The following is a 27,756-nucleotide window of genomic DNA, read 5'->3' as shown; positions in this document are numbered from 1 at the left end:
CCCTGCTGCAGACTAGAAACAGTCCCATCTCCCTGTGGAAGCTTCTGTGGCCACACTTGTCCACAGTCTTGCCACTTCTGCCAAGGCACTTGGAGTCATACCTGTCAGTACCACCAGTAACAGGCTACCTGCCTTGGACCTGACTTCCATCCCTGAGCAGTTCTGTGACCCAGGTCCAGCCCTGCTTTGCCATGGTCCAGAGTCAGTCCTGCCTGCTCAGGAACCAGCCCAGTGACTGAGTGTGTGCTCAGTGACCCAATGGAAGCCATACCTACCTGGCCCATGGAAACAGGGCTGGGAAAAACAGTCATATTTTTTTATCTTTAATGTTGAAGGTATTAAAGATGTCCTCTTTGTTCCCCATTGATTCTTTATAGCCTGCAGCCATCCTCCTCTCCAGTCCCAGGTCTTCCCCACACTAATATCTGTATCTATGGGTTATGCTTATATGCATACAAGTCCTATGGTTAATTTCTTCCCACCCACCTCCCATCTTCCCTCTGAGATTCAAAGTCTGTTCCATGCTTCTATGTCTCTGGATTTATTTTGTTCATCAGTTTATTTTGTTCATTAGATTTCACATATGGGTGAGATCATATGATACTTGTCTTTTCCTGACTGGCTTATTTCATTAGCGTAATACTCTCCAGGTCGAAGTAATTTTTGTTGTTGTTAATCCTCACCTGAGGATATTTTTTCCATTGATTTTTAGAAAGTGGAAAGGAGGGGAAGAGATAGAGAGAAACATCAATGTGAGAGAGACACATCAATTGGTTGCCTAGAGCAGGTGCCCCAATCGAGCTGGTGATGGAACCTGCAACCTAGGTACATGCCCTTCACCAGAATCAAACTTGGAACCCTTCAGTCCACAGGCTGATTTTCTAACCACTGAGCAACGAGCTACGGCCAGAATCATATTTTTTATTGTTAGCATATATATATATATATATATATATATATATATATATATATATACTACAAATTCTGAAATTCTACTGTATGAATTTAACCAATAAATATCTTATAAATAAGTACTGAATAGGATGTCGGGATTTTTCATAGCAGAATCATTCACTATATTAAACACAAAATATGTAAAATACTACAGGTGAGTATATAAATTGTGGTAAATTTGCATACAATAGTAAAAGAAAAGTGAACTGTAGCTCATGCAAAAATGAAAATATTAGTAAACTAATGTTCAGTGAAATAAACCCCATAAAAGTTTGGACAGAACACTTTCAAGTGGTCAGTGCTATGGAATAACATTTTTAAAAAACTAAAATTAAGTAATATATAATTTAGGACTATATAGTAAACACAAGTTTAAGAAAGTGCTTTTATCAAGAGAAGAGAAAGACAGGTTAGGTGAGTAACAAAGAGACAGAAGATGTAGTTAGTGTTTTAATTTTTATATCAGATGGTTGTTTTATGGATGTTAACTTACTATAAATAACTACCTTAATTATAAAACCAGTAAAAAAGGATCAGGATACTAAAAGTTTGCCATGGATCGAGGACTCTAAGTAATCCAACCATATCAAGGGTTCTAATTCAATCTTGTGTATCTAAAGTATATTATATTTACACATGTATAATGTTCACACACAATAATAAATTATTTACAATAGCCAATCACTTTTGCTTTCATTTGTAATTTCCTAAAAGTTGACATTGTACAATGTTTAACACTGCTAACAACAGGAAAAAAAATTATCATTTCTAATCATGTTCCACACTACAAATATTTAATCAGGAAATAAAAATGGTATCACTTGAATTGCCAGAAGAAACACATGTGAGTGATATCAGTTGAACCAATCCTGGTACTGAATTGATTAGCTTATTGAAAAGATTTAGCATATATTACTTCCTTTATTACCGAGAAATTTTACTGAATTTCTACCTGCAAACCTTGAAAGGAGCATATAAAAAAATACCGTTAATTTGTTTTTGTTATGTTGTAGCTCTTTATCACTAGTAAAAAGGAAAAATATATATATGCCCAGTAGCTTTGCTCTCCACACACCTTGATGTTAGAAAAACAAAAACTTCCCAAGTACAAAAAAATAAGAGAAATTTCAAAGATAAAATTTGGAAGGTTCACATCTAATAATGGAAGACTGGATAATTTGGACCAGTTTTGTTGCTAAAAGAAACAGAAACTCTGGAAAAAATAAAACAAAATTTGTGTAATGGCATCAAAGAACTCCTAAGGCAGTAAAGACTTATGGGGACAAGATCCAGATTAATGACTTAGATCTTGAGGGCTGCTTGTGTCCTAAGGGTTTTTGTCCATTTTAATAGAAAAGCCTAAGATTGTGAGCAGACTGTGCAGTACATTCATGAGGCTAAGAGGACAAAAACTGGAAATCAGGAATCAACTAAGGGCAAAGAGAGAAAGAGTGATCTGTTAAATCATCCGTTGGGTTGGAACTGCAAAGTAAACATACTGGGAATAATTAGGAAATAGATATTCACTATTGAGTCTATTTGAACATGCCAGTCAAGATGCTGGCATTCCCAGAGACAAGCCAGGTAAGAATACCATCTTAGCCAGGTCTGTCTGGGCAACTTTTTATAAGTTGAATGCATAAGAGAAAGCATAACCTTTGGCTTCCTCTTTATATCTTATTTTCATCATTTTGTCTCCAGCCATAGCTTATGCCTTCTCATAATTTTGACTGTCAAAATCCATTTGGCCTATTATATTTGCTTTATATTTGATAGGCTTTTTTAAAAAAGAGAGAACTAAATGGAGAGAGTTTGAAGCACTTTTGAACTCTTTTAAAATATATTTTTATTTATTTCAGAGAGGAAGGGTGGGAGAAAGAGATAGAAACATCAATGATGAGAATCATCAACAGGCTGCCTCCTATGCCTAGCCCTAGAAGATATATCTGCAAAAATGTTGCTGCAAGAAATGTCTGTGATTTTACTGCTTATATTTTCATCTGGGATATTTATGATTTCACAACTTGCATGTAAGTCAATAATACAATTTGAGTTTAATCCTGTGTATAGTGTAAAATGGTGGGTTAATTTCTTTTTTGTACATGTATCTGTCCAATTTCCCAACACCATTTATTAAAGGGCTGTCTTTATCCCATTGTATGCACTTGTTCTTTGATCAAATATTAATTAATCATAGAGATTTATTTCTGGGCTCTCTATTCTGCTAACAGTACAATCTATCAACTTCAGTTTACTGAACTATGTTTTTTCTCATAAATGAGGATTATTATCATGAAAGTATATCTGCTAATATTATTGAATAAAAGACAATTTCTGATATCCTCTTCATTTCAAAGTCACAAATGGTAAAGAATATTTAGGTGAAATTGCAAATCCTGGTCTTTTTCACATTTATAGGATACAAAGTTTTTCAGATAATAGCACATTTATTCTGTGATAGAAGTTACCATGGTTACTTTGTAGTAGTTACAAGAAATAGATCATTACCTTAGCAATCACGGACTGATTACTCCGTGGGAAACAGAAAAAGCAAACAATAGGCCCCACTTGTTCCTTTGGCCTTGCCATTCTTCCCCTGGATATAGGCAGTCCTCTGCTCCTCTCTGGCAAAGTTGTACTACTTGCTGCAGTGATTCTCAAAGTGAGTGTGATGCAAGTAATATTTTGGAAATATTAAATTAATATGGAACAATCTCTATCTCCACCTCACTCCTTCCCAGAAGCTGAGGCCATTCCACCTAGGTCAGGGGAGACTTAATACCATTTTAGGAAATACAATGTAATATGAGGGATTATCCAGACACACTTATAAGAGGTAGAGTCAGCCTTCTACAAAGTGAAATGTAGGAATGAAAAGAGGAGGATCAGAAAGGAAGGAAAAGGTCAGGTACCAATTTGTCTGCATTTTTTAAGAAGGTAACTGTGTAATTGAATGATTTGGAACTGTATGGAAGAACCCATTAGTATAATTGCTCTTCCTTTTATATCAGAGAAGACAGGCCTGGGATTTTGACTTAGAATCAGGGACTGCAAGCCTGTCTAGTTCTCCATTTGTTCTGCTCTTCATTCAATAGGACAGGTGAGTGATTTTCATGATGTTAGCAGACTGGTTTTTAGGCCAATTGTCATAGTTGATTCTCTTATCCATTGATGTAATAAGTAATGTTTTTGGAAATAAATGCATGCATATGTTATCTCATAATTATAAATATATGTTTTCAGATTACAGTCCAGGAAGATCAACTAATAAGTGTATTTTTAATGTTGTTGAAATGGCCAAATTATCCTCTCCAGAAGTCGTGCTATTTTACATTCCCAGAAGCAATCATCTGACATCTTTTATGTTTTCCAGTCTCATCAACAAAGTACATTGTCAAGCTTTAGAGTTTTCCCAATCATATAGGTGAAAAATAATGCATCTCTTGCTTTAATTTATTCTTAGTGAGATTGAATGTATTTTCATCTTCCTAAGAGTCATTTCCATTTCCTCTTGTGTAAACTGTCCATATCTTTGGCAATTTCTCTCAGTTGTTGTTTCAATTTTTGTTTTTTTCTGAGGTGTTTTTTTTTTTAAGTGAACATATAATCAAAGTTTTATTGTCACAATAAAACAAAATATGAAGCTTAGAACTGGATCACTTGACCCTTTCTCTTCTTTTCTCCTCCCAGTTCAAAATGCTTGTATCTCTTAATAGCCAGCATTCTCTTAGATCTGTAGTTGGACCCAACACATTCAAGCTTCAGCACAATCTTTTTTGTAGTTTTAGCCTTTTTGCAGAAAATTGGCTTAGTCTGTCCACCACAGCCACTCTGCTTCCTGTCATAACGCCGCTCTCCCTGTGCATACAGAGAATCCTTGCCCTTCTTGTACTGTTGTTACTTTGTGGGGTTGATGCTTGCCACATTCCTTACAGAAAGTCTGGCGGATTTTAGGCATGTTCACTATGTTTGTGAGCGGAAAGCTTTGGTTTCAATTTTTAAAAGTATACATACATATATGTGTGTGTATATGTGTGTGTGTGTGTGTGTGTGTGTGTGATTTCCTTACAATTTGTTGTTTGCCTATTGACTTTGATTATGATTTTAAACAGAAGTGTTTTGATTTCACAAAGTGGACTTATAACTCTTTCATTTATTGCTTCTGAATTTTTCTTCACAATTAGATTTCTGTGCCCCTTGGTTATTTTTCTTTCAGGGCTATCATTTTAAAAAAAATATTTTCCTTTTCAAACAAGTGATGATCTGAGGTATTGGTCCAATTTTATACTTCATTCTCCAAATAGTTCTTCAGTTTCCCTAAGTTAGTTCATTTAAATGTCCATCATTTCCTTAGCGATTTGTCAACTTCTCACCATTGGTGTACCATTTTTAACAGACTAAATTTTATATGCATTTAGTTCTAATTCTAGATTTTTCTTACTTCACTGTATCTTGCTTTTTGATCTGTCTTTTTAAATGCTATAATGCTATCTTGAATATAAAGGCTGTGTAGTATGTTTTAATTTCTCAGAGATTAAGACTCCTCTACTGTTTGTCTTTTTGTCAGGAGTCTTTTGGCTATTCTTGCTATGTATACTTTAGAATCAACTTGTCTAGTTCCAGGTACAGAAAACTAAATAAAAAAGATGTGTTTGGTATTCAAATACGGTTTGCCTTATATCTGTATCATGAATGAGAGAACTGATATTTTTATAATACTGTATTTATTAGCATATAGTATTTTTTCATTGATTAAGTCTACTTTTGAAACTGTATTAAAGTTATATCCTGATGGTTTATTGATGTTTCTTGTCAGTCTTAGTTTTAGATAGTATTGTAAATGGACTTTTTCTATTATATTTCTCATTGGTGTAGTAAGATTTAGGTATGCAGGCAATTGATTCTCTCTCTTTTTTCTTTTAACTGTGATGATAGCAACTTCACATGTTCAAAAATAGTTCTTTGAAATTTTATTTCATCCTTTTTCAATTTTTGAAAAGTTTTTCCTGTAATGTCAAGTATTTTTCTATGATGAAATAACCATGCTACCAGGGAACATAGTTTTAAACTTTGCTGATGCGATCAAAACTACATTTCTTCTACAGTTCTAGGTTAAATTATGCCCTTCTCTCTCTTTGGGAAAGAAAATTCTCCTAGTCTAATCAATGCCCACTGGTTTATGAATTTTCCTCTCTGGCAATAAGGTGCAAGCATTTTTCACAGCCCTGTCTTAACTACAGACACTGTTCCCTCTAGTTCTTCCAAGGCTTATTTTTTTCCTAATCTTGATTAACTTTGTCATATGTATTTCCTTATTAGTACTCAACTGATTATATGATTGGATCCCTCCGCCTATCTCTAGACTCCTTTGTGGGTTACATGCTATGGGAGTTGACATTTCAGTTAAAGATCGGTGGTGCTAATGGTTGGGAAATAATCATAGTAGATAAGTGGTAACCCAAGTTCTTTGAGCCAACAATATGGAAATAGCACTGAATCAGAATCAGGAAACCAAGTCTTATGTCTGGCTCTGTTCCTCAGTAACTTTAGGCAAGTTCTTAGCCTTTCTTGGCACATTTCCTCATATGTTAAAGGATCTCTTCAGTCCCATCAAATTCAAAATTATTCTATGATGTAATGCAAATCAATACATACTCTTTAGCAAGACATATGTGATGTATACTCTAGAATATCTTCCTCCAAACTTCTTTTTTAATCCTCACAGAGAATATCTTTTCCATTATTATTATTTTTTTTTAGAGTGAGTGGAAGCAAGGGGAAAGAGACAGGGGAGATGGAGAGAGAAAAGAGAGAGAGACACACAGAGAAAGAAGCGTCCATGTGAGAAAGACACATGGCTTTGCCCCCTTGCACACCCTGATCTAGGGTCACGGATCAAACCTGCAACACAGGTAGGTACCCTGGACTAGAAATTGAACCCATGACTCTCTGGTGTACATGTGAACCAATGCTCTACCCACTGATCCATGCCAGCCAGGGCTTTCAGAACTTTTCATTTAAAGTTATTTCCTTCAATTCTAAAATATAAATTTTAAATTGATATCAAGCAAGTGCTAAAGATGGAAGTCTGTGACCACACAGTCTCCATCTATTATTTTCTATGTGATTGTCAGAATACATAAATAATGTATACTTGTTGCTCAATGGTACTTCCTGCTACATTTCTAAGACCTTTGAAATTTGCACTTTTAAAATCATTGCCTCTTTTCTCTCCCTCAAATACTCTGTCAACATGAAAATAGAAAAACATTTTTATCTATTAATTCTAAAAACTATTATTTCCATCTTGAAGATCTCACTGAAATCTAATGTATTTAACATCAGAATCAGACATATCATTTTTAAAATCTCCTGAATAGGTTTTTACACTGTATTTAGTGACATCTAATTATTTAAACTTGAAATTCAAAATTGACTGTATTTGACATATATTTCCAGAGATATAACATTACACAGATTGCTTATAAAATATTTACTAAAATTGAACTGCTTATAAATTATAATTCAACACAATCTAGCGGTGGATAGAAATATAATTTTGAAAGATTTTCCTTGAAAAGACATCCCTTTATGTTACAGTTTCAGTGTGTTTCCTTGACAACATCATTGCTAAGAATGTTTCTTGAGGCAATAAAGAATCTGGTAAATGATTGATGTCTACTTTAAAAATAGAATGTGAGCATGCCATGTGTAGTTAAACATGTCACTATAGTCATACAACCATGTATAATTTGCCAACATACTATTTAAAACTATGTAAAATATTTAAAACAATAAAATTCAACAAACATGAAATTTTGAAAATTAGAAAAAAACAATAGAGTAAATTCCAGAGTAAGCAGATGTGCTAATGCCACTGGTACTTTTCTTAAAATATGTTTTTATTTATTTTTAGGAGAGAGGAAGGGAGAGGGATATAGAGAGAGAAATATTGAAGAGAGATGTACATCATCAATTGGCTGCCCTCTGCATGCACCCCCACTGGAGATGGAGCTTGCAACTCAATTCGTGCATGTACCCTGACCAAGAATTGAACCAGTGACCTCCTGGTTCCTGGGTCAGTGCTCCACCATTAAGCCACACCAGCCAGGCACCACAAGTACTTTAAATACAACTGATATATTTAAATTGCCATAATTTTCTTAAACCAAACAGCATTCATTAATGACCTGTGAACTGTACTAGGTACTGACTTTAACTGGTAAAAATTCCTTGGAATCTAGAGAAATAACTAGAGAAAGAAGCATCTTCTCTGAGTGGCAAAGAGAGAGAATCAACATTCTGCCTGCATCTCACACTTAACATATTAAGACAGAGAGATGCTTCAGAAGATTACTTAGTTCTTCTCCTGCCACAGGGTGGGACTAACAACCATCTGTTTTCTAGATAACTTCCCAAGAAGAATTGCTCTAATGCTATAGTCTAATATTTAATTTAACATATGTCGTTGATATTCCATTTTGGAGTCATAAAAATAGAAAGAGAAAAAAAAACAGCTGAACTTTCCAATTGGGGGAGGAAATGTAGTAAGAATATATTTTTTTCTTTATATATTTTTTAAAAGAACATGCACGGCTTATTAATTCAGTACAGCTGGATGTTGGCATCCAAATGATTACACTTCAGCACACTTTCCTACAGTTAGAACTGAGCAGCTGATGCAATAATTACAATGTGCAAAGACCGTCATCCCAAATTAGGAAGCAGACCCACTGTTTGCATTAAATATGAGATAAGATGACACTGGCCTAAAACCACAGCTCTAAAATCACCTCAAAGTGTAAACTAGTCAAGATGGTGCAGTGATGTCACACTTCATGAACCCTTTCTAATCCAAAGAGAGAGATGTGGGTAAAATATAAAAAGAGAAAGAATATAAATTTAAATACATTCTATACCTCTCTATCAATTTGAAATTGACACAATGCAAATTTATTCACTCCAAATTTTGATACTGAAAGAGGACTTTTTAAAATTCACACACACACACACACACCAAAAAAAAAAAAAAATAGGGTTCTGGATCTCTTTTCCAAACTTCCACTGCATTGTGAGAAAGGGCTATAAAAAAAAAATGCTACTGAATGTTGCCAGGAGTGCTAGCTCATGCTGGGCTCCAGGCTTAGTATGGCTGAAACCAACTCTTTAAATGGCCTTTCTATCAGCAACTAGAGAACTTGGTTTGGGATGCAGTCAAAAGAATTATTCAAGATAAAAAGATAATTGTTCTCAACAGCAAGTCTGAGTTCTAAGACCATTCATTGGCATCCATGAAACTGGACTAACGTGGCAGTTTGAAGGCAGGGTAAAAGCCCAGTCTCTTAAAGTCACCTCTTTATTGAGTTTATATTCTACGATCTTGATTCATACTTACAAATAATATCATCCTTCCTAGTGTCCTTCAACTGAAATATCAATGAATTTTTCCATCTGCCCCCAACTCCTATTGTATCCTAAGAACTCTTTTTTTAAGTAGCACTTTTACTTATCGTTTTAGTTAATAGCACTTATTAAATGTTTATAATGCACCAAGTACTCTTTTTGCAAATTTATAAATATGCACTCATTTAAGTAATAAGAGGCCTAAAGTAAGAAGTAGGCATCACAAGTTATGTCCTGGGAGTAAGTCAGAGTTAAGATACACAAAAGGACTCTGGCTATTTGGAAGGTGGATAATTGGTGGTTTTCCCAGTGTACTAAGCATCTGCTATGTGCCAAACACCTTTATCTATGTAGGTGAAGAACAATCACTACACCAGAGAGAAAAGAGCTCTAAAGTTACACAAAATCCCTCTAATTACTCTTATGCTTTCATCAATAACGAACTGTTCATAGCTCTCATTATTGGATCAATCATTCTCAAAAAAATCGTAGTAGAGTTCTGTGTTTAAGAATCCCCCTACCGAATTTTTAATTATAGATGTAGATAGACAGCTAGAGCTATATAGACATAGATATATAGAGATATACATAGAGATATAAAGATATATATGGACATATAGGTGTATAAAATATAGATTTTAGATGTATAGATTTTTATACATAGATGGGTGGACCCAATCTGACCTTAAGTCAATATATGCTCATGGGAAAAACAAAGTGAAAAACCACCTTACAGAAGACTAATGAACTTAGGTTTATTTTTATCTGTTTTGCTTTATGTTTTAAAATTTGCATTTTGTTTGTTTATTTTGAATCTTCATCCAAATATATGTTTTTATTGATTTTTAGAGAGAGGAAAGGGATGAGAAAAATTAAAACACTGATGTACATCAATAGGTTACCTCCCATAACATACCCCAACAGGATTGAAACTGCACCCAAATATGTGCCCTGATCGGCAACCGAAGCTGCAATCTTTCTGGTGTACCAGACAATGTTCCAACCAACCAAGCCACCCAGCCAGGGCTTGAATTTCACTTGTAAAGCAAATGTGATTCTGATAGCACTCTATAAGAATTCCACAATGGAAGGCACTGTATGGCAACGTAAGGGAATTTTTAGTTTCAGCTAAGTAATGCTTGTATCTTTGTGCCATTAATTTACATTTTATGCTTTTCTGAAGGATGAAATCTCAAGTTACATAAAAAAAATAAATCATTATAATCATCTTTGAAAGTAATTCTTGAGTAGGAATTGTTTTACACAGTAATTTACCCATGTTTAATAAAATATATTATTTACTAACATCTATTACTCATAAATATAATCTACTTCACAAAGCAAAGTACTTGTACACAAAGCATCTTGAGAAACTTTTCATCTATCTGTACTTGACATCAAAAGAAATGAATTTTTCTTTAGTTCAATCATTGTAGATAAATTATATCCTATTTCTGCATCTTGTTGTGTGGGCTCTAAATTTTATATTTGCATAGCATGTTACATAATACTGGGTATTCAACAAGTACATTTTATAGTTGTTTTCTTTACATATGGCACCTACTAAATAATGCTAGTCAGCAGGCTGTTATGTATTATTCACTCCACCACCCAGACTAGTATATAGTGAGCACAGAGTATGTCCCATGTATTGAGCCATAGATGAGCAAAGGTCATAGCCCTACCCTTCCTGGAGTTTTCAGACTAGATCTTTGGAAGAAATGTGACCCAAGATAAACATATGATAGATTTCCTTGAATTAATTCATTCCATCAAACAGCTAAAATTATAAATTATTTCCCCATATGATATATGCTCTTTTCAAGAACAAAACTACTCAATCATGATGATCAATTGCTTTTATGGTTTGGGAGAAAAGCCAATAATCAAGCATTATAAAACTGCCATTTTATTTAAAAATAAATCTGCTAAGTATATATACATAGACCCTATTGAGTTCTGAAGCCTATAAAATAACATTTTTTTATTATCTTTTGCTCATGATATGTCTCCACTGTTATTAAACCTGAAGAATGATTACCCAAATTTTCTGAAAGTTAAGATGAGTTATCATGACATCTTAATAAAGCATGCTGTCATTTGACAAGTTTTATGACAAACCTGAAACTTTACCATGGCTGTGCCTTTTACCTGGAAATAAAGCTTTCTTTCCTGACAAGAAAAGATTACTTTACTTGATGCTACAGCAGAAACTGAGGGAAAGATGACAGTGCCTTCGTTTTATGGTGCGGCCCTTAGAATACAATGGAGAGATAAGATCAAAACTTGCAGTTTCAATCCCAGACTTCAGTGCTGGTAAAACCAGTAACTTCTACAAACCCTTTGTTTGTATAAAGGCTGAGCGAACATAACTGGCCAGAGTCAGCTGCTCCTGCCAAGTAGCTATAGGAGACACATATTCTGATTGAAAGTTCAGGTAAAAACAAAAACAAACAAACAAACAAAACCAGCAAAATTGTTAGAATCATTTCTCAGTTGTGGAGGAAGACAACGAGAAAGGGCAGCATAGATGTTTGAAATCCAACAGATTGATCTTGCCTGAAAAACACAAATTGGTCTTTAAAAATGAACTCAGTTTTGAATACCTAATGTGTGCATTTCCCTTCAAACTTTTGAATACTAGTGTCCTACCTAATCAGAGTTTCTCAATTACTGTTCACGCACGCCTCAGTGTGAGTAATGCCTAAAGCAGATGGCACTTCCTCCTATAAACAAGCATTTGGCCAAACAGCACAACAGAGCCAATTTCTACAGTTTGACAGGTACCTTCCCATCTGATTGCATCTCTGGATCGTAATTTCTTGGGTGTATGGCATCTCTGAGATTATTTTGTCAGATCTCAGTCTGTCCCTCACCCCTAATCAGCATCATCTCATAAATACAGAAGCATACTTCAAGAATTAAGGAATGCAGAACTTTAGGTACCAGAAAATAGTTTCACTTAAACATGTTTAGTGCCAAATTTAATAAAATTTTACATAAATCAAAGAAAATATTTCTAAGATTAAAATACAAATAAATTTTACTTAAATTCTACCCTTCTGTTTTCCACCTTGAACAGCTTTATCCTTGGAGAGTATATTTTGTAATCATTTTCCATTACTCTTCTTTTCTATATTACCATAAACTATTTTTATATTGGTCAATGCAAAACATTACTGTTCCTAGTGATTTTCTTTTAAGGTAAACATCAATAGTATTAGTCACAGTCTAATATTTTAGTAAAAAGTTAAAAACTATTTGATATACTTTGTCATTTTTCAATATAGCAAGTAAAACAATTGAATGTAATCATGTTAAAACAAAGTATACACATGAAAATAGAACACATTCTAATAAAATTAAATTTCTATTTTGTACAGGCAACACATGAGCCAAGATGGGAGAGATGAATGTTTAGAAACTATAAATAATCCTTTCAAAGCATGACAGGCAATTTTACTTGCACACAATTGGATAGAGTTTTAAATGAACAGAGTTCCACTTTTTGTCAAGTACTTTACAAAAGATACAGTTTATATCATGAAAAATGATTCAATTGAATATAGAAATTGCCTTTATGTCTTCCACCTTAGGAAAATATCCCTAACCAATGAGAGTCTTTTTAATCAAGCAAAGCGCCTATATTTCAATTCTCACAATTAACTATTTCCTATAAGTATACTCTCACATCAAAACCTGGCCCATGAAGCAAAAGGCAAATAGGGAACAGGAGTGTTCAAAGAAGCAATACTACCAAGTACTCTTTATCTCAACTCGCTCTCCTTAATATCTCCAATTCCAATTCATTAGACAGAGAAGGATCTCATCCCCACCAGTAAGAACCATAGCTCAATAATGAAGAAGAAAGAGATCATTTGCCATTTGCTTGCTCATATATCAATATCTTCCCTATCTTCCAATACCCGACTTCATTGCCTTTCTTTGTTCTTTATTCCAGACCTATTTATTAAGAACTAAGTATGTGCCAGGGATTTTACTAAAAAGTGAAGACTCCAGTGAACAAAAGCAAGCATGATCTGGGTGCCCATTGTAGAATTAAAGGTCTAGCAAAGAAGACAGACTTTAAATTAATAATCAGACAATATAGGGGAAAGGATTGCCATAATTAAGTGCCAGGAAAGGAAGGCATATGGTGTCATATTAGCTCATCACAGGAGGGCTTGCTGTAGGTAGAGAGGAAAAGTGAGATTTCCCAGAGGCAGTGATGCTTGTGTGGACATTTGAACTCATGAGGAGTAGGCAAATGAGGAAGGATCAGGGGAAAGAACAGACATTTGGAACAGTGTGTACTGAGGGAGAACAATCAGGATGCGGTTTAGTGAGCAAGTGGGCAGATGTGCGAAGTGGAATGTGGCCTTATTGGGAGGAGGTGCTGTGTGGTCATGTAGGATCTTGGATTTTACATTAAGGATTTGGATCTTTATTCTAAGTGCTATGAGAAGTCATCAAATGACTTTCCAAGCAAAAGGGTGAGGTAGTAACATTTGAACTGAACACGCTCACTACAGAGTAAACAACAGAATGGAGCAAGAGGATTAAAGACAGAAATAGGATAGGGAGAGGGTTACATAGAATCCATTGAAATGGTTCAGGAAGGAAGATGGTAGTTTGAACAGAATATTAGAATAAAGATGGGGTATTAAAATAATGATCCAGAAATATGCATGGGAAATATTTAAGTGGTGAAATTTATAAAAATTGGGGATGGATCGGATATAGGATACAGAGGGAACACAATTAACTCTGGGTTTCTGGCTTTGGTAATGTGTAGAATATGGCAACATTTACTGAGAAAGAAGATAGTAGGGAAGGATTAAGTTTGATGAGGAACTCATGGAGTATGAAGGAGTTGATTTCGACAAAACTTCCATGTGAGCTGAAGTTGTCAAGAAGACAATTAGAAAGATGAGTATGGCATTTGGGGAAGAGGTCTTGGTGTACTGCTTAATTGCAAGTATTTTGCAGAGGAGTGAGAACTGAGCCTTGAATATGGATTAGGCTGTGCAGGGAAAGTCTAGAGGGAAATATGAAAGCCTAGGAGTTGACTTTGAGAACACTCAAGATTTGAGGGCTTGACAGATGAGAATCGCCTGCAAAGGTGACTTCTATCTCTTTGGCAGCCTTCTTAAAACCACGTGACTCAAAAAGCCAACGAGGAGAGTAGGGTGTTCTGGAAGCCAAGGAAAGACTGTGTAAGAAATGGTTAAGAGACAATACACACTGAAAGCTAGTGAAAGGCCAAGAAAGATGCGTGTCGATGAATGTCTCATGGGGAAGATCATTATTGGATATGTAAGAGCTATTTTGAAAGATGAGTAGAAACCAAACCAGAGTACACGGGAGAGTGAACAAAGTGAGACTCAAACAAGAGCTTGCCCCTCCCAGGCCTAGGCTTCCTAAAGCTACAGGAGGCTCGAACAATTCTGCACCTTCACCTTAGGCCAGTGTTTCCCCACAGCAGCATGCTTAGGAGTCCCACCAAACCTACTGACTCAGACTCTCCAAATGCATGAACTTGACCTTAGTTAATATGCTTCTAGAATCAGAAGCCAGCTCTAACCTTATGCTGTAACTTGGCTTGCTTCAAATTTCAGGTAATTGTTTTTTTAATTTATTTATCTTTGTTGTTGAAAATATTACAGATATCCTTCTTTTGTCCCCATTGACCCCCTCCTCCTCCCCACTCCCACATCTTCCCCAAGCCTACACCCCACTATTTTCTGTATCGGTGGGTTATGCATACTATATGTTCTTTGATTGGTCTCTTCCCTCTCTGCTCCCCTTCCCTTTGAGGCCCCTCATTCTATTGCATGCTTCCATGTCTCTGGACCTATTTTGCTTATCAATTTATTTTCTTCATTAAATTGCACATATAAGTGATATCATGTGATACCTATATCACTGTCATAATTAGTCTCATGTACATGTACCTCCTGTGCTATCATTTACTTATTATATTTATTTAAATATGCCCACATTACAACATAGACTGATTTATCACTTAAGGAAAATTTATTCTAATACCATAAAACCATCATTTATTGGAAGGTGGTTATCATAGATTAGTAAATAAATAAAATAGTGAGAGATTTTTAAATGTTAAATTCTAGATAGCTACTAAAGCATATGACTCTGAACCTGACATATGCTTTAGAATAAACAAAAGGTAAGGAGAGCCAGTTAGCAAGAGAGATCTACCCCAAAACACAGTTGAATGCTTTCCTTAGGTAATGTGCTTATTCCCTGCACAAGTTCTGACACTGGTGTTTTCAGTCCACAAATTCAAAGACATGGAAAAACAAATATGATCTTTCCTAGCTTGGTTTCTACTGTCTAATTTCATAGTTGCCATGATAACTACTTTAATCCCCTCCCTCTAGGGTTATGCATATGATTAATATTGTCACAGCCTGCAGTTAGTTATCTTTGCAGTCAAATCTAAAGAACTGAACATTGCAATAGAAAGTGTCAGTTCATTCAGCAAATACTCAGTGAGCCACATCTACCCACAGTGCTGCGGTTCAGGCACGAATAGCAGGTAAGACAAAGTTCCCACAATCTAGGAATTTAATAGCAAGAAGAGAGATGTGCATGTAAACAAATTACAATTCAGAGTAAAAAGCACAACAATAAAGTGCAGAAAAGGAAACGGACGTGTGGGAGTAAGGAGGAGGGTGGGATGTCAGGAAAGTCTTCCTAGAAGCATTTACACAGATACTCCTATTTTTGCTTATTATGTAGTAAGAATTTTTAACTATGTATGTATATACCTAGAGCTACTGAATATATTTCTCAGACATTTTATTCTACTTTTACTTATATGAGGTTTACTTTCTTCAAGTTGAAAGAATAGTTCACATTAGTATCATAGTTTACTTTCTCTCCTGCGGCTGTGGGGTTCGCAATGAGCCAGGAGGCTTTACCTGGCTGAAAACACCTTACATATGTGTCAGGAAACCCCAGCGCTCTGCCTGGGACCTGCCTATTATCCAGGTGACCTTAAAAGACCACAGTATTTCTGACCTGAAGTTTTGCCTGTTATAAAATAAGGCTAATAAAATCTGAAATGTGTTGACTTAAAGTAGCCTAGAATTTCTGATATTTGCACAATTAATTTATTGTTGCAGAGAAAATGCTTAAGAGGGATATCTAATTAAAAGCAAGTAGATTCTAAATTATAAAATGATTATCAGATAATTATGAAAAGATATCAGACACATGACATCCAACATAGCTATCTTGAGGAAAAGAATTCAATCTACATTTATTTCAGTTATTTTGGGGGAAGAAATTTGTTTAATTATGCCTAGAAATTTAAAACATTATTTATTAGTCTATCCAAAAAGCAAGCTACATAAATAATACATAACGGCTAACCCCCTTGTTATAAAATAAAATAAACCTTTATAATTACATTCAATACAAAATGAATTTTTTTAAAGTCCACTAGTTAATTTAATAAACTAGTAATAGTGGTTACATATGAGGAGGTCAGGGGATGTTAGAAGAACCAATAGAATTTTTTTTTTAAAAATCATAACTTAGAAGAAATTTTTTTAAAAAGCAAAGAAGTAGGGGTTGTACAAAGGAGATAAATTCTCATCATTAGGAACACAGGTAATGTTAGTACCTATTCTCTAATGAACATAAATAAAAACTAAAGGAAGAAGCATATTATTTAGAACTAGAGGCCCGGTGCACAAAATTCTTGCATGGGGGAGAGGTGTGTATTCGTCAGCCCAGCCTGCACCCTCCCTTGCAGGCCTGGTCTCCCCCAACTGCCCTCCCTTTCAGGCTTGATGGCCCCCCCATTTGCCTTCCCTTGCAGGCCTGGTCACCGCTAACTGCCCTCCCCTGCAGGCTATCTGTGGCAGCCATCTTGTGTCCACATTGGGGCAGCCATCTTTGACCACATTGGGGTGGTCATCTTGTGCGTTGGAGCGATGGTCAATTTGCATATTGCTCTTTTATTAGATACGATAGAGGTCATGACTAGAAGAACTAGCACATTCATGTGTGAAAAGGGCTACACTAGGATACATTCACTTGCTCTTGGAGTGACCCAGTACAGAGGGGGAAAAGGACACAGCTGGAAAAGACATTACCAGCAGGAGCAATGTGTTTGGGGAAGGATGGGACAGAGCCCAAGTGGAGAAGAGAGGCCAGAGGGAAGGTAAGAGAGTGGGCCTTAGATTTGGCAGAAGAAAGATGTGAAGGTGTGGGAGTTCCTGATTGCTTCTGTTGTCTCAATGATGCAGGAGGCAACGTCAGCTGAGAGTGAGCAGGAGCAGCTGTGGGTGGAGGAGTGGGTGGAGACAGCGAGGGATGTGGAAGTATCTTTTCACTGGGAAATACACTGTCCTCAGGGCTATCCATGGGCTTTGTGGGGAGATTCATGCAAACTCTGCACTGTCCCTCATGCTATTGATTTTGCATTTCAGTCTCTTTCACTGCCTTAATAAAATCAAGACTATTATCCAAAAACAAAAGCAAAAAAAAAACCTTAGAAAAGTAATTAAAATAAATTAGTTGCCCCCAGTGATACTCAGTGAGACTGAGAATAGGATAGAATGAAGGCAACAAAAACAACAACAACAACAACTAAAAAGTATTTATTGTAAACTATTCCATCTTTTTTTTTTTAACACAGACGTATATTTCTCTGGTAAAAATAAAACTTTAATGACTTTTAAAAGAACATTTTAAAATAACATTTTAAACCTTTGATATTGTAAGAGTCTTTTCATGAGAAGCCCAGTAAAAGTGCTTTTAAATGGGCCTCTTTCATCTAAGTGAGCAGCACACAACCCTCCCAGAGAAGGTGATGCCTCCAGGCAGTTGGTCTTTTTTACTAGAACTTCAAATACCCAAAGAAGATAAAACAAGCCTGACACATCCCTCAGCAAAGTGTGTTCACTACTGAGGGGGGGAGGGGCGAAAAAGAACCTGCCTGTAAAGTAGTGAGAGAAGATGTCCCACAGAGACAACACTTCTCCACAAAGGACACTCAGAGGGAAAGATTAACACTGGGTGTTGCCCAGCAGGATGCACAAAAGCTAAGAAGGAAGAGAGAAGCCTGAAGACATGCAGCACAAGACTGTATTGTGGATTGTGCTACAACTCACTTAGCTATTTGAACATCACAATGGGAACATCATCGCCATGCCTTAACTCCTTACCACTTGAAGAATGTTACCAGTTCATAATTATCACTGGGTTGTGGTAAAGAGACTAGTTCTAATGTCAAATAATTAGCAGACATTCAGGTTTGCCAATAAGAAATAAAAGAAAAAGGAATTTAGAGTTTAAGGACCCAGCTTTAGTGCACTGTTTGCAATTTACAAAGTATGTGGCATTGACCAATTCATGGAACTTTTCTGAAATGTCTTCATTTTTGTTTCTGTCTGTATCTCTGTTTCTAGCTCTGTTAGAGATAATACATCATAACAGTAATAGAAGCAGCAGTAACAACACAAAAACCAACTATAGCAACATTTCTGCTAGGTTTATCCTAAAAATAATATGGTATGATAGATAATTTTCCATATATATCAACTTGACTGGCAAGAGGGTATCCAGATTAAACATTATTTCTGGATGTGTCTTGAAATGTGTTTCCAGATGAGAAAGACTTCTGCCTTGATGGACTCAAGTAAAGTAGATTGTTTAGCCCTATGAGGGTGGCCATTATACAATCCTTTGAAGGCCTGAAGAGAAAAAAAAGGCTGAGGAAGGAGAAATGTGCCCCTTTCTCCTGCCTCCTAGATTGGGCTGGGACACCTCATCTTATTTTCTCTGGCCCTCGGACTAGGATTTACATCATCAACTCCCCTGGTTCTAGGGTGTTTCGACTGAATTACACCAGCTTATGGATGGCAGATCTTGGGATGTCTCCACTTCCATCATCATGTGAGCCAATTCTTTATAACCATGCCCTTGTATTCTACTGGTATGTTTCTCTAGAACCCTAATTATTGTCATCCAGAAGCAGGTTCCTATCCCTGAGCCTTGGTTGATTAGAGTGCTTCTCTCCCTTCTGGAAGCCTATAATTTGCTGCTCATATCTGCAGGGTTGTATGAGAAGTACAAAGAAACATAAATGCTATGACTAACCCACTACTATAGTACCAAAACTTAGTTGGCAAAACACTTTCTCATGTATCCTTGAGGAATTTATAATTTTAGGGATGAGTAGGTAATTTTGATCAAAAGTTAAAACTTTGTGTAAAAGGAAGAAATAATGAGAATGTGAAGTTAATTTTTAATATGTAATTTGTAAGAGATTTTGTGGAGAAAATGTTATTAACTATAACTTTTGGGCATATTTTTATTTAGCAGAAATAAAGGGTGTTATCTATTATTTCAAAAAAAAAAAAAGGGAGGGCCATTCAACAGGACATGGAGAACAGAAACAAGATAGGGAATAGATGCAAAGAACAGATTTATATTCTTGTGACCTTAAGCAATAGGAGAACCAAGAAGACAATTTAAAGCTAAACTAATAAAGGCAGACGTTTCAGTGAATAGTAAGAATAGACAAGGTGATGCTGTAGGAATGAATACGTCCCACAGTCAATGGTAAACATAATAAAGGTTCATTTCTTACACAGAGTCCACCGTGAGTCCAGGTAAAGTCCCAGGGCTCTGAGTTCCCTGTGATTGCTCAGCAATCAGGCCTCTTTCATCCTGTGTCTCTGTGATCAACAGGACAGGGGAAAAGAGCTGGAGACTCCTGATTAGACAAGTCAATGTCTTGGCCCCACAGTGACTCAGATCACTTCCACTCACAAGTCCTTTGCCATAATTAATCGAATGGCCCTGCCCGGTGTAAAGGAAGATGAGAAGGGCACTTCCTAAGGTGTCTGAGAGGACAAAGAAGCAGACATCCATGAGCAGTAGTAGTAAGGCTACATGAACAGGCACCATTCCCTACTGCTCTGCCTGCAGACTACTCTCTCCCCTTAATGATATTATTTGAATTGCAAATTAAGTAATCAGCTTTAAGTAGTTTAAGTAATTATTTGAAAAGCAAATTAAGAGGGAAAATATGAGGTCTAACTAGCTAAATGGGAGGGAGGGGGGAGTCTAGGGAAGAGTCTGGATTAGAGAACCAAATGGATTAAGGGAGTCTTGAATCCTGAAGACATGAAGCTGATTCACTGACATGACTGCAATCAATATAGGTAAATCAGATGTTCCAGAACCATGTGGCATCTCCTCTTTATCAGAACCTTCCAGGAACTTGTTCACAAGTTGCTGACAACCAAGGAGGCCCATGCTCTGACTGCTCACTGGGCACCTTGCTTCCACCAGGAGAATATACCCACCTCAAGGGGGGTGAGTCATAAGAAGAAAAAGTTAACAAGAACAAAAGGGGAAGTTGTAATGGGGATGATATTACTTTATACAAGCAAAGTTTGAGGACAAAAAAGATTAGACTATATCAAAGAAAGGAAAATGAACCAGAATTTACAGAACTTTTTTCAACTGCACTTGCTATCTCTTACCCATTGCCTCTAAACTCCTGGGTGACACAGGAAATGAGAAAATTCAGTAATTCAGGTAACTGCACTTAGCCTATGTCTGTTTTTAGACATATGGCCAGAAGTTTGTCTCAGTTTATGAGGCTAATAAAAAAGAGAATTTTGGGTTGGGGGAACATTTTCTGTGCTATATTTATAAACATTGCATTGATGTGCTAGTAACTTTTATGGTGACTTTTAACATCAGTGGTACTTTGCACTATGGGGATGTACAAAAAAGGATACAGATTACACCACTACATCTCTTCCTGATTCCTAAATCCTACCATAAGTGTCTTCCCTCTGGCTTAATGAACTTTGCACATGTGCCAGGTAACGGGGCCTCACTCACTCGGCCCCACTGGACATTCCTATGCTTCCTGCTCAGGGGCACAGAGTTTGGAGACACATTTCAGATGGCTCCTTAGAATCTCAGGAAGCAAAAGGGCAAAGCAGGAACTTTCACTTTCTGCTTTACAAATTGTGTAGTTTAATTTTTTATTTTTAGGATCCATTTTAGAAATTTATAAAAATGTATAAAGCATAGAGAATCAATAGGACCTGTTTAAATTGTGAATTTGATAATGGGGTATAATAAAGGAACGAGCACAGCCAGATGGATGACAAGGATGAGTAGAAAGATTGCAGAGTTTTAAAGACTGCAAACATAGGAGTAGCAGTGCTGATGAAGAGGATGAAGTTCAATTTTAGACAAAATTAGCTTGAGGCACCTACATCCAGGTAGTAATGGAATAGTCTGAAGGCCATTCTTCCTACTAGTCATATCAAAGAAAGGCCTAGGGAATTTAATTGTACATAAAGAAGCAAGGCATTCATTCTGATGGCCTATTTGAATTTCATCATCAAAATATGAGTTTTTAATAAGCAAAATTAATTATATCATAATATTTTGAAGATGAAGTTTGTAAAACTAAAAAACTGTTCTGGTTTTATAATTCTAAGTTTATGAGATAGGTTTATTATTCAATTCTTAAGCATGAAACCAATGTATCTTATATGTTTTAAATATAGAAACATCATTCTCAATTGCTGAAATAAGCTGGACTAGAAATGAGTTTTAGGAGCTGATATACTTAGTCACTCAGTTTGACCCCAAACAATGATTCCCTTTACTTCAATCACCCCAGACATCATCATTTTCTGTGTAAGCCATAAAGTAAAAAGGCTGAGACTCATTGGATTAAAATACTCATTATAAATAAGTTAGTTCATTCATTAAATTGTTCATTCATTAAATTGTTATGAATAGCTCAATATATTTTTCCCATTACTTTGTTCGGATAGCTATTGGGCTCAGTGACTGATTTATGGAATCAAAGTTCTATTTGTTATTTAAGTTCTATTTGCTACTTAAAAATGATATTTAAGTACCTAATAGAACATGAGGTGTATATCCCACTCCATACCTAGTATCTTAAATCTATTATTTTGTAGAAGAAAATATAAATATGTTTCCAATATAGTACCTCATAGGACTGATGGTATGCAAAAGTTCCCCCTTGATGACCATTCCTTTGCCACACTTTATTAAAGGTTAAACTAAAATTAACTTTTCCTTTCCCATCTATATAACATTATCCCATTACTTTGATGTATCAAAGAAATACATATCAGCATCAAAACTCATGTTAACATGGATAAACGCTTGGCATGTGTTAAAGCTGTGATGGCAAAAATAGTCCTTTGTAAGCAGTGAAAAGAGTCAAGCATGTTTTTAATTCTTCCTGTCGTATAAACTAAGCCACCGTCACCACCTTCTTTCTGAATACCCAGAGATATCAAATTCTGTTTACCTCCACTACATCAAAATAAGTTCTGAGGATATTACCTGATAAACTTATTTAAACCAAGATGTAACCCTGTGATGATCCCAGTAAATTATCTTCCCAAAGTGTATTTTCATTGTTATGAGAGGAAAACCTAAGAAAAAATTATCAGATCTTAGCCTCAGGCTGTTCAAGCATTGTAGGCCCAGGAAACTTTTTCAGATCCTTGAGTTTAGACAAGTTAGGTGGCTAGCTGACTTTTCTATTATTTCTACAATTTTCTATGTATAGTTTAATGGAAAATAAAAACACAACTAGAAAAATGAACTATTTTCTTCAAAAGGAAAACAAGTTTGTGCATAACTAACTGTGTTCACCATGAATTGGATAGCCTCCTATTTTTCTTGGTCTGGCTACTTTTCCTTTTGTCCCAAAGACTCAATCTTGAAGTCATCAACATCACCCAGAATTGTGCATTTGGCCCTTTTTAACACAGGAATAGAAGCACTGGTTATCATGTCACTCACAGAGCTGAAATATAAATATATACTCCCATGCTTTACAGCTTGATCTCCACTATGTCCAAAACAAAGGATTATAAATACTTGGTTTTTCATGTTAGACAATCATGCAAATGAAGACACATATTTAGTGCCACTTTCTTTCTGAAATATGCCACTCTTGAAAGAGATTCTGGGCGTAAAGGAGTGAGACATGCAAAGTTTCTATCCTTGGCACAGAGGTCAACAACAACAAAAAAAACAAACACAAAGAATTGTTTTTTACTCACGCCATTGAAGGGCAATTGTTAAGGAGGACAGAAATCAGAAAAGAAGAGGGAACAGCTGAACTTATTAACTCAACTTCTAACCCGATTCTTGTTCAACCTAAACTTGGCAGGATAATTTTCAAGAAGAAAGGTAATATACAAAACTTGTAAATACCTAATGTTTAGGATCATGAGTTCAAAGTCCCTACTAGTGATCTGCCTGCAATAGTCTTTGTATTGAGGGAGACACTGCACTTGCCACTTCTGGAGCTTCCACTAAGAGGCTGAGCCTTATACCTTACCCTATGCCCTGAGAAAAAACAGTAAGAGTAGCCAAGACCGGTTTGGCTCAATAGATAGAGCGTTGGCTTGGGGACTGAAGGGTCCCGGGTTCGATTCTGGTCAAGGGCATGTACCTTGGTTGCGGGCATATCCCCAGTAGGGGGTGTGCAAGAGGCAGCTGATCGATGACTCTCTCTCATCGATGTTTCTAGCTCTCTATCTCTCTCCCTTCTTCTCTGTACAAATCAATAAAATATATTTTTTTTAAAAAACACCACAGAGTAAATTGCTTTTACTCCAACCCCTTACTTATTCCTCCACATGGAATAGACCCAGGTGTCCACACAAGGAGGTCACAACACCTAGACTCAGAAGGGAGGGGCAAAGGAGTCACATTTTTGTCTTCAGATCCAAGCTGCATGTCCCGTTCCAAGGTGAACACTGTAAGTGCTGTTGCTGTTCTTTCACTCTCCCTTGGCCAAGAGTTGAATAAATATGTCCTCCAACTCACTTTAGCTTTCCGTTTACACTTTAGATCCACGAATCATATTTTTGGAAAGACACTCTTCAAAAGGTCATCAAATGTTTTGAGCTATAAAAATTAGTTCCCAATTCTCTGACCAAACTTATGCAAGACGCAAGAATATCTGCTATGCTAGGAGACTGCCTACCGTATGCTCAGCAACAATGCAAAACAAATCTGTGGGTCACTAAAGCCACCTTCAAGTTCAACTTCGTGACGTCTGTAAAGAATAATGACTTTAAAATATCATAACAAATGTATATAAAGAAGACTGAAGCAGAAGAGAAAACTGTTTATTCCAAACAAATGCTTTCACTTTGTTCCTAGTGAAGGTTTCTGTGAGATAAGAGCCTGAATTAAAAGAGCACACAGATGAAGGCTATAGCCCCTGTAATAAAATGTCAGACTAAAAAAAGAGACTCATTGGGGAGCTTCATTTGAACTTTGATTCCATAAATCAGTCACTGAGCCCAACAGCCTCTTTGTACCTTATCAAAAACTGAAAGCAGATAGTCTCCTAAAACCAAAAGTGAAAAATGAGGGCAAAAAGAATGTCAAATCTTAAGGACCCCAACATCCTCCCCATCACCCTACTCCCCCCTCACGCTCCCACTCCCACCATCACCCTGGGACCCTCTATTCTTCATCTTTAGCCTTAGGCTCCTAGCAAGCACATAAAGGGAATTCTTCCTAAGATTTATATTCCCTCTGCTTTCTCTTTCTTTCAGATCATTTAGTTGATCTAAAATTCACAGTGGGTGAGAACATTTGAAAACCTCCTAATAGAGTAAAATACTACCAACCTAATCCTGGTTAGCAATTAAACATGTCTAACATCAGGCTGATTTAGCACAGTAAATGGTCTGCGTATTGAAAGAATTAATGAGCAATTCTCTTTAATTAAAATAGGCAAGAGTTTATCCCCAAGGTTTTTATAATAGAATATTAACTAACATGAAGGATTTGGGGGAGTTTTCTCATTTCTTTTCCAGGACATACCATTAAAGAAGTACCATATTTTAACAATGCAAGAAAAAAATTTTAAATCTGATTTTCCCTACCACTGCCAATTTTAAAAATACATAAAACTTTAGTTTTAAACATCAACTGTTGATTAGGTAATTAACTTATCTGTACCTCAGCAACTCCTCTGTGAAATAGGAATTGATCTTATTCAAATGGTGCATGTATAAGGACAACTATAAACATAAGAGGCCAAACATGTAAAATTTATTTTCTTCTTTTGTAGGCTGTTTATTTATATATATATATATTGATTTGAAAGAGAGTGAAAGAGACGGAGAGTGGGAGAGTGGGAGAGAGACAGAGATTGTGTGTGTGTGTGTGTTGTGTGTGTGTGTGAGTGAGAGAGAGAGAGAGAGAGAGAGAGAGAGAGAGAGATCAATTTGCTATTCTATCCACTTAGGTATTCATTGGTGGACTCTGGTATGTGCCCTGACTAGGGATCAAACCCACAACCTTGACATACTGGGATGATGTCTAACCAGTTGAGCTTTCCAGCCAGAGTATCTTACTAAGCTGTTAGTGGGTTACCTGTGATGTGCTTCACATTCTGGTTTAACACTTGTTCAATAGTAAAATGTTTCCTTTCTCTATTACCTCTGTGGAAAGAATTCTGGGTTGTGACAAGATTTTGCTTTTAATTATATTTCCCCAACAACTCCAAGGAATCACGGACAAACCTTCCAAGTGACATGTGATTATGGTCATTTTGGAACCCTCTCCCAAAAAAGTGAAGTAACTTACATGAACAACTGAGTTGAACACTTTGGCCTTGCTGTCTCGTTGAATAATTAATCCAATTAAATATTAACATTCAATAAATATCTATGATTGATTAATATGCTATTTTAATTTGTTGGCTTTCAATTTATTTGCTTTAATTGAACAATCATCCCCTATAACGGCTCTCCATTAATTTTGTATGTTGATCCTTAGTAGGGGTTATAAAGTAGGCAGGTCATAACCATTGACTAATATAAATTCACAGAAGTGTTTGGTTTACCTTAAAAGCATTTGAACTTGAACCCCTTTAGGTTTATGAATTCTTCTTTAGAACATCATCCTTATTGTTATCAAGATATTAGTTAATACTACATATGGCCACTTTATATCAGGCATTCTTAGTATTTCTATGCATTAATTTCTTTTATTTTTTTATTTTTTGAGGAAGATTATCATTGCATTTATTTTCATACAGGTAATTTTTCTACAGATTTAACATTTTCCTCTAAAAAATAAAAGAATCTCAAAGCTTAGAACTGGATCACTTGGTCCCTTTTTCTCTGCATTAATTTCTACACCCACCGTGGGTTGGTCATATTATACTACCCATTTTACAGATAGATGAGTTATTAAGGCACAGAGAAGCTAATTATGTCAGGCCATAGGATTTGCACAATATGCAGCCAAAATTCAAATACAGTCATCTGGCTTTTTAGCCAATAACTTCAACACCATTATGCTGCTTGTGACAAAAACACTAAGTTAGTCACTCTACCTAAGGGATGCACACTCTAATTGTTTCTGGTTTATCTAAGTCTGATTCTGTTCTGACCCTGTAAACTGGCATAGGGTTCTTCTTGAGTAGTATGTTTATGGCTACTAACTACTAGCATAAGTTAAGATTTTGAACTCTGTTTGTCACAGTCTCAGAAGTAAGGAAGGAATACAAAGGCAGAGGAACTGTGAATATCTTACCTCCCTTGCTTAAATATCTTATCCCCCGCTCCAGATATAAAATTCTTATGCAACCATTGGTTTAGATCAACAGAATGATCACCTGTCCAGTCTGGTTAAAGACACCAGACATCTTACTGATAAGCTTTCCAAGAATAAAATAATAATTCTACAACACATGGTGGGATTTCATGGGTCAGGGAGATCCTCCACTTCCAGGTAAGAGAGATGAAATGCAATGGTCATTCGAGGCTGAGAGGTAACATCTATGAAGGGAGGGATGAAGAGATGAAGACATGAAAAGGAATGTTGCAACTGATACAATGGCTGTGAGCCAGGAATCACCAAGAACTATCAGTGCCATGCAAGGGGGACTAGAAAAACTCAAACAAAGTAGACCAAGGAGATATGAGCCTTTCTCTGGGAAAGAAAAAGCAATACCCCTGTGGTAAACTGAAAGTCCAGGCCTGTAGCTCATATGGGTTTAGTAACCACACATAAAGTCCCTTAGAGGTGAATATAACTCCAAGGTGAAAATTCATTTAAATCTGCTCTATCCCTGGGGTGTTTGGAAGAAGCAAACATAGGCTGGTTCTGGAGAGAAGCTCCCAAAATCCAGGCCACAAAGAATTTTCACAGAAAAAACACAAGCCACACTAAAAATAATTTCACATTTTGAAACTATAAAGCTCATGAGGAAACAATTCTCTCAGACTAATGAATCCTTGAAATAGACTGAAAATCTTCAGAAAATAATCACTATAAAAAAAATCCTATAGTCTGATTTCTTTG

The 27,756-nt window shown here is 36.1% G+C and overlaps 1 pseudogene; it reads right to left on the bottom strand.

Annotated features, from left to right (window-relative positions):
- Positions 1-4,550: 4,550 nt before the first annotated feature.
- Positions 4,551-20,658, bottom strand: LOC118703661 (annotated as a pseudogene).
- Between the last annotated feature and the right edge of the window lie 7,098 nt (positions 20,659-27,756).

This window comes from Pipistrellus kuhlii, unplaced genomic scaffold (assembly GCF_014108245.1).
Source record: "Pipistrellus kuhlii isolate mPipKuh1 unplaced genomic scaffold, mPipKuh1.p scaffold_m20_p_4, whole genome shotgun sequence".
NCBI lineage: Eukaryota > Metazoa > Chordata > Mammalia > Chiroptera > Vespertilionidae > Pipistrellus > Pipistrellus kuhlii.
Note: the sequence above shows the minus strand (reverse complement) of the source record. Positions and strands in the feature narration are given on the sequence as shown.